This window comes from Sardina pilchardus, chromosome 2 (assembly GCF_963854185.1).
Source record: "Sardina pilchardus chromosome 2, fSarPil1.1, whole genome shotgun sequence".
Lineage (NCBI taxonomy): Eukaryota > Metazoa > Chordata > Actinopteri > Clupeiformes > Clupeidae > Sardina > Sardina pilchardus.
In genome coordinates, this window is record NC_084995.1 from 21,467,235 (window position 1) to 21,476,218 (window position 8,984).

The following is an 8,984-nucleotide window of genomic DNA, read 5'->3' on the forward strand; positions in this document are numbered from 1 at the left end:
TCATCAACAATTTATTTCATGTGTGTGCTTGCCCTAGGCAAATGATTTTACTAACATGAAAGGTACATTAAATGCTATGTACTCCTGTGAAACTATACACCAGTTTATTTGCCATAACCAACTAAATGCTAATGGATTTTGTCCAGCTGAGGCAGCAGTGCCACAAACCTACGACACCAGCTCAATTCTGCACCTACAGTATGCCTGAATAGATACTAGATAGATAGATACTTTTCAGGTATAGCATAGTGTAGCCTCTTCTTCAGCTCACACTATTAAAAGTAACCCGCTGGAGATTAATGCCTATACACTATGTTCACTTTTTGGACCAGCACATCAAAAGCTTAGGCTCGTTACTAGAGAAAGAGGTATCGGATTTTGCATTAGTAGGAAAGTAAAAGAGTAAAAACGTACACAACACACAGGTACATTTTATGTATATACTGTATTAACGTTAACAAAAAACAAAAAAATAAATCAATTAAATGAATTGTCCTTCAATGCATCAAATATCACATAATCACAGTTTTTGTCACAAGGGTTACAATAGCAATGTAGTACTTGCTGACTTTCATTTTAAATTAAGTTCTTTGAAGCAGACATCTGAATGCTGGGAACTCAATCAATCAATGGAACTTTCTGCAGCATTCTGAGGAGCCATATAATGAGGTCAACCAGCAGCAGAGTAATTATGCAAGGCTGCAGTAATTTCCAGTAGTAGCCCATAGTGTGACTGCACCACTCCCTTTTAATACTTTCTAGCCAATCACAGATACTACATTTTATACACTTTCTAAGCGTTAATGATGGTGGTACAGTATGAGTTTCAACTTTGCAAACGCACCTTGGATGTAGAGTGTGTATTCAGTAACAAAGTGGTTCTGCGCAGCACCAATCTCTCCTCTGTAGATCCCACTGTCACTTTTCTGAAGGTTCTTGAGTTTCATAGAGAAGTTTCTAGAATCAAACTCCATAGTGCCATTAGGCCTATTGTCTGAAAGTAGAAACAGTCTCTCTGTTGCAGGATAATACTTTACAACTGGTTCGTGGAAAATCCAGTGCACATAATTTATATCCTCTCTTCTAAATTGCTCATGAACCTGGATATGCAGATTCACATTATGTCCTTCAAGCAGATACAAATCTCTTGCGTCTGTGAAAACAAAATTTAACAATATCTCTGAATCAGTTCTTATATGGTAAAGAAAAATCCAGCAACCAACCATAACAACCCACCATGTACTAAAGGGATATACAGCCGTACCATAGGTGCAGTGATATCTGAAAATAGTCCCCATAGTTAACAAGCAGTAGTAGCAGAGACGGTTTATAAAGCGAGACGATTCATAAAAAGAGGGTAAATTCTGGTTTCATTGTGACGTAGGGTTCACAATTGCCACTCCCCTTTAGGAGGCAAACGGGAGGTCCAGTGTCAATGTATTTCTATGGGAGAAATAAACATTATCTCGGATTATGACCATTCCCTTAGCCTTACATTTAGCAATGCAAGTAACATACCCATATTCTACAAGGCACACGTCTTTCTAACATTCTCACATTGAAATAGTATTTTTCAGCGCGATAAATACATAGAAAAATAACTTTGTTCGCGATCTGTCTCTGTCTCCGCTATGATGAGAGTGTAGTTCCATGTCAAATCAGCCTAGAAAAACGTCAGGTTTCATTTTCAGTTGGTCTTATTGCACTTTCTAACTTGAGAAGAGACACGTTTTAAATGGGAAAATTAATCAGAACATCTAGAAACAGAACTCACTAACTCTAATCCTTATATTTATAGAGAATTACAGATTCATCCCTCAATGCTTGGTTCCCCTTCTGCTTCATAGGGGAAAAACAATTGTTCAGGTAATTACCACAAATGGCCAGGATGGTTTTAATATTATGATGTTCCTCTTACCTGTGTAAAAGACACAAGCCAGCAGAAACAATTGATGAAGAGTGAAGTCCATCAGACGAGGTTGCACTAGAGAGCTTTGTGATGGAAGGTTCAGCATTTGGCTCAAGATGAAGCTGCAAAAGAGGCAATAGGTGACCAATGAAAGGAGATGTGTAACATATGGGCAGTAGGCAGTCAGGGCGATTACCCCTTCTCACTTACACCTAGGTCATATGCTTATTTTTGTGGTGACACCTGCAACATCAAACCCCCGCTAAGCACCCTTATGCACATGAGTGATGTTCACGTGAAACAGCAATGTGCTAAACTATGTGCAAACATATCTGACCACATATACCAACTTACTTGAAGCGTTCAGAGCAAAAACATTTTGTCAGTCTGGCAGTGTCCCCGCTAGTTTAGTTTAGCATAGTGAATGGAATCCTTTGTTGCCAGATAGCATGTTGTGAGTAAAAGTGAGCCAATGACAAAAAAAATATATCACTATTTACTGTATGTGTGTCTTTACAATGGCAAGTGCTTTCTGAATGATGTGTGCCAAGATAAGGAATCACTCACACGTGGTGGCTGGGTGCATACATAGATTTGCATTCAGTTGGTCAACCACGCCTACTCTTGCTGTTTCACAAAAATAACCGTGTTTCCCCATTTAAAAGAGAAAAACTTTACTTCATTTCTAGTCTGCTTGCTTGTTCATTTATCACTAAACCACTATACTTGGAATATTTCCCTGGGCCATAAAAACATAAACAGAGAGGGAGGGGGAGGGAGTAACAAGCTATCTCTGTTTTATTTGAACGTCAACAGAAGTGACGTACCCAGCATCATTTGAAATGTCTTTAATAGGCTAAATGTCTTGCCTTTGGCTCTGTCGAAACAAACATCATCTTTTAATCTTAACACGCACTGGACAACATTGGGAGCAAAAAAACAACACGCTCCACCTCAAACTTTACACAAGCAGCCACTCATAGAACACCACTCTTTTTCCTGTAAGGTGAAGACCAAACACACAGGCACAGTTGGACATAAGTAGTATAGGCTATAGGCCAATAAAACAACTATCTAGAATTATTGAAGAAAATATGGTAAATTACAATAATACACATTTGATTTTGAAATATTAACACTTTTATTAAAAGTTTCATGACTTTTCCCTGACTTCACCTGACAAAACAAATTTGTATCCCCATGACCTATTGATTAATGTCAGGCCTATTGAAATTATTTCACTGACCAAAGATTTCAGCACAGACATTGTACAGTCTTATATATATAAAAAAAAAAATTAGGCCAGGGAAATAACTACAACCACTCAGGCAAGCTGTAATTGGAAAAATAACCAAATAAACACAAATGCTGTGTGAAATATCTTTGTATTAAAGAGGATCTATGCAGGATTGGCGATTTCATCTCTGGTTTCGGTTTCGTTTTTCGTTTTTGCTCGTTTTATGCTTGCATATTTCTCTGCAGAGCTTCCCCGACAGCTTTAGCATGTATATTTATACATATATAGGCTATATATAAATATATAAATTGCAAGTGTGGTTCTTCTTGTTCCTTACGCGTCTCAGACTTCCAGATGTAAACAAGGAGCTATCGTCTCCTGCAGAAACTGCAAGGTTGCACTGGGGGCGGGAGGAAATATTACTGTTTTCGATGAAACTGGTCAGTCAAGCAAAACAACGATTTCTGAGCGATTTTATGACTATGAGAAAGTTGCATTGGGTCTCTTTAATGTGTTTTGACAAGTAGGCTAGGCCTACATTTGAAACTAGGCTACTACAAAAATCCCTTGATATTCCCTGACTCCAACATGATCCAACATAATCAACATAAATTTCACAGATTAAACAGAGTAGAAAACGAGCTGAGAGCAACAATTTTCAAAAAATGCCATCCTGGATTTCTAGTCCGCCCACTGATCTATAAAGGTGACCCCGCCTAACTGCATACCTGTGCACGTGCAGGCTGCTCTTTTACAGCAATGTTTTACAATCGTTCTTTCACACAAATATAGCGCATTTGTGGGCAGTAACCAATCGGTAACATCGGTAACATCGGTCTGACTTTCTGTCGGAGGTGCAAAGTAAACAAATGCTGCATCGCCATGTAGATTAAATCAAGAAAGGAGCTGGCTCAAGAGTTATTAATGCTGTCCAAATGTAGGTAGGAACGCATACTGAGGAGCAAGCTAAGACGGTACTGGAAAGAAGGTAGGCTACTATCCAGCGTGCACGCTTGACTTCTGGACACAGCCATGAATTGGAATTTGAATTTGAATTGAATCGGCCCACCCCACAGGAAGTTGAATTGGAATTGGAATTGGAATGACAGGAAGTGGAATTCATTCATGGCAATTCAAAACAATACAATACAACAATACAAGTTGTGTGTTTGTTGTGATCATATATGACATATTTTGAAACTTCATTGTTATACCCTTAAATTATGTAGGCTATATTCATTTCGGTAACACTTTACTTGACGGGTTCGTTCATAACACATTCATAACAGCTGTCATGAACTGCACATGAAGCATTCATGACTGTTTCATGAGACATGACTCAACATTCATACCAACCCTTTCATGAATGTGGAAGACAAAATGTCAAAAACTTGTCAAAGTAAAAGTCCAACAATCGCAAAGCAGCATTGCTGTCTTTTTTGTTTTAGCCAATCTGATCATGTCACATCTTAGTCAAAGGGGAAGTCCAGTTTCCAGGAGAATTTAGTTATTTGTTTGTCTGTCTGTCTGATAGTAACCTCTGAAGAATAATTGTCTACACCAATGACTGTATATATAGATATATAAAATAGGAATGTCCAACCATTCAGAGGTCCACAGATGGTCAGTAGTTCACTCCCCAATATGATGAATACTTCACAACTCGTATAGTAAAGTGACATTTGAAGTAGACTTCATAAAGTATTCATGAGATGTTTACAAACGCTGGAGAGGATTCATAATACCCTGTATATGGATTACTAGATTGTTGGACTTTTATTTTGACAAGTTTTCGGCGTTTTGTCTTCCACATTCATGAAAGTGTTGGTATGAATGTTGAGTCATGATTCATGAATCAGTCATGAATGCTTCATGTGCAGTTCATGACAGCTGTTATGAATGTGTTATGAATTAACCCGTCAAGTAAAGTGTTACCTTCATTTCTTTGAATTTCATTCTACTTCCTTTAGTTCAAATTCGAATTGTAATTCTACACCCTGTTTTTGACCTCAATTCAAGTTCAATTCAAATTCAAGAATTGAATTGGAATTTAGGAGTCATTCTCGTTCAATTCTGAATTTTGCACAAGCCTGACTAGCACACATATGTATAACTTGCGCTCCTGGAGTAAAAGGCTGCACATTGTTATACGCTTACAAAGGCCTACAGCATGTTCAAACTCATCATTGTAAGAGGTGCAGATAGAGATTTGAGTTTGCGTAAGATAAACATAGTATCCACTTCCGTAGGAACATAGAAACATTTTGAATTGTGAATATGATCCCAGTTTTTTTTTAAAAAAACATGTTGGTCTAAACATTTCAGAAAATATTATATAGTTCGTACTGCAAGTGGTTTGGCGACCCTCTTAAGAACCAACCATGAAATGGGCTAGACCAGTTCTCAAACTTGTACAGATACCACTGGTGGTAGCCTACTCTGGGAGTCTCCAAGATATTTTATTTCATGAAGACAAAATAATAACTTCACAAGATATAAAAGTATAGGCCTAGCCTTTTTAATGAAAAATTGTTGAATCTAAACTAGCTTTTATCTTTCTTTAAAAAAAAAAGTCACACAAGGCAAAACAGTAGCCTATGTACAATGTAAAATATATCTAAATTGGCCTACACTACTGTATTTTAATGCTGGTCATAATGGTGACTTGGAGAGTCAGTTGCTCATTAAGTTTGAGAGCGACTGGGCTATACAGCCATTCATCCATTAATTCGTGAAATAAGCATTTGGATAGCAAGAGTAGGCCTACTACAACTATAGACATGGTGTCACAAAAGTGTGTAAGGCGTTTCGAGAATTTAGGGTTGTTGTTTTAGCTCTAGGCCTATTAAGGTTTTGCTTTAGTCAGTATAGGCATATTAGTTGAAAATATATATATACTCACTGAATGAAGTAGCAGGGTCAGGCAGGCTAAACTAATCCAGAATTGATTTAACAATTGAAAGATCTCCTGGTCGCCTATATATTGGATCCATCCTCAGTGATGCTCATTACCCATGTCCTTGGAACCGACCTGCACCAATCACAGCTTAACAGATGATGACAGCGCTGCAACGTAAAAGAAGTCCAGAATCAGTGAGTAAACATTGTCATAGTGTTATCCAATTGCGTGCAGTGATATTTTTTAAAGTGCAGGCTTTGTGCCAACGGTTCCAGTCCCTTCAGTTTTATGACCAGTCTGTTAGGCAAGCTGCAGGATATTGACTGACCCATTACATATCCTATATATGCTACTCTGACCTTTTGCCCACAGGTAGGCTAGATACAGAATCCCTGTTAACTGAACTGCTTTAAAATGTTATTTGTGCCTACCACAATCAAACTTTTTAAATTAGGTTGTAGTCATTGTGCATTGCGATAGATTCTGAAATTCGTCTACAAAAAAGCTGCAGTGTGTCCAAAGTCCAGTGTGTTGCCATCTTTCCTATGGGAAAATAACATGGGGATTTTGAATTATCGCACCTGTTAAAGACATTTTACCGTTGATGCATTTTGAACCTTTTATGATTTATTTATTCTGTTTACAGCCCTTGCGAGCCATAGATAATACATTTGAAAACTGAAGCTGTGTGCCATATGAAATCTGACTGCGGCCTGAGATTGGACTTTGGACTTTGGACATGCCTGGTGTAAATTGTCATTGGGGATATCGGGCTTCCTCAAAACTACCCAGATTAACATCGCTAATCACAGATTACAGTTGGTTGATAATGACCAAACTTTTGCTTTAAACTCACTTCTGCATCTCTCTGGTGAGTGTGCTTGGAATGAGATCTGTGGAAACATGTGCATAAGGATGCTTGACCTGGCATGGGCCATCACATTCATCCTCAGAGGCACGTTCTGAATCGTTCATGAATAACACAACTGATGTTCCACGTATTCTTGCAAGATGAATAGATCAACATGACTCCCAAATACCTATCCCAAATCATTCTGACAAGATGGGAGATCCATCCCTCAGTTCAGACACCCTCCATAACAGCAGGGAGATGGCCAGGTTGTGCATTCTCCAGGAACAGGTGCCACCTTGCTGGTTTATGTATGGGTGTCGCCAGTTTATGTATGCCACCACCATAGTGTCGTCTGTGCACACCAACACATGCGTACCTCTCAGATATGACAGGAAATGTCTTAGAGCGAGAAGCACTGTATACAGTTCCAGAAAGTTTATGTGAAACCGATTCTGGGCTGATGACCGCCCTCAGTTCACTGTTTGTCACTGTTTGATGCATCTGTCACCACCTTGTACATCACAACATTGGCCACTGACACACCCATGGTGAAGAAATTGTGGGACCGCCAGCTGTGCAGGGCAGTCAGAGATGTAGTTCTGCAAGACTCAGAAGGTGAGGGAGACATCCTTCATGAAAGAATGCATCCTTAAGGTACACTGAGGTGAACCAGTGTACTTTGTGTATGGAAGCAACACCTGACTGTGCCCTCCCTTTTCCGGCACAATGAAACAGCAGCTATTAAAAAATGCTGGGACATGTCTGATAACTCTGTTCTGTAGTAAGGAATTGATTTGCTCCTTCAGAACAAAGGCTGTCAGGGACAGGGGACATGAGCACACACCAAAACCTTGGTGTCTTTATTGGCAATGCAAAACCAAGGGTGTAGTTACAATTGTCTACCATAGGGATTAGCAGAAGCTACACTGTTGGCCTGATGCTCTTGTGATGCAATGTCACTCTCTAGTGGCCATAGAGGGGGCGGACCACTGGCCCCTGTGTCCAGGAAAGTTGGGCTCATATTTTGTGCACAGACAAGTTGTGGAAGTTGCCCAATTATTAAAGGCTTTGTTGTAGATGGTTTTGTAACTTAGATGCATGCATTTTATTAGCATTTTAATGTGTATAGCACGATGTTGCACAATAACAATATACAGGTGCATCTAAAAAAATCATTTTATCATATAATCATATAATCCAGATTCATTTCAAGCATTTTTTGTTTTCTTTCAATTGTTTTTAAATACTGAAATGTACAGCTCAAACATGCAGTATCTCAAAATATTAGAATATAGAATGAATAGAATGCTGCAATAGAATGTCTTTGCTGCCATCTGTTGGGGCAAGAGCATCAGAGCCGCAGACTAAACAAGTTGATGAGGAAGGCTGGCTCTGTGCTGGGGACTTCTCTGTAGCTCCTATAGTTGGTCTTGGAGAAAAGATGTTGCATATAATGGACAAACATCACATCCCCTAATTCACTGCTAAAACAATAAAGGGACACCTTACCGGCACAAAAGACAGTCAGATTCCGAAATAAATTTTCATCACTGCAATAGTACTTTTTTAGAGAGAGAAGGAAAACATTTCAATCTTTGACCATTACACTTCTACCTCTATATTTAATCTTACTTCATGTTGTATCGGTTACATGTATGTGTAGAGAAAGAAAGAGACAGGAGGCGCCTGATGATGTTTACAATTTTGATGTAAATAGAATGAAGACTGATTCAAAATAAGATTGTAAATATGCTGTACCAGTAAAATAAATGTTAAGATGAAAAATAACATGTAATGTAAATCGTCGAATAATGCAACACGTCATTCATGGATTTTTAATTAGGCTAAATGTCCTGCCTCTGGCTCTGTGGAAACAAGCATCATCTTTGAACCTTTAATGTACAGCAGACAATATTCGAAGCAAAAACAACACACGACACACCTCGAACTTTATACTACAAGCAGCCCACACATAGCCCACTCTTTTTTTTCTGTAACGTGAAGACCTAACACACTAACACATTTGGACATATAGGCTAGACCTAAAAACCAAATATCAAGAATTAGAAAAGGAAGTAGCCTAAAT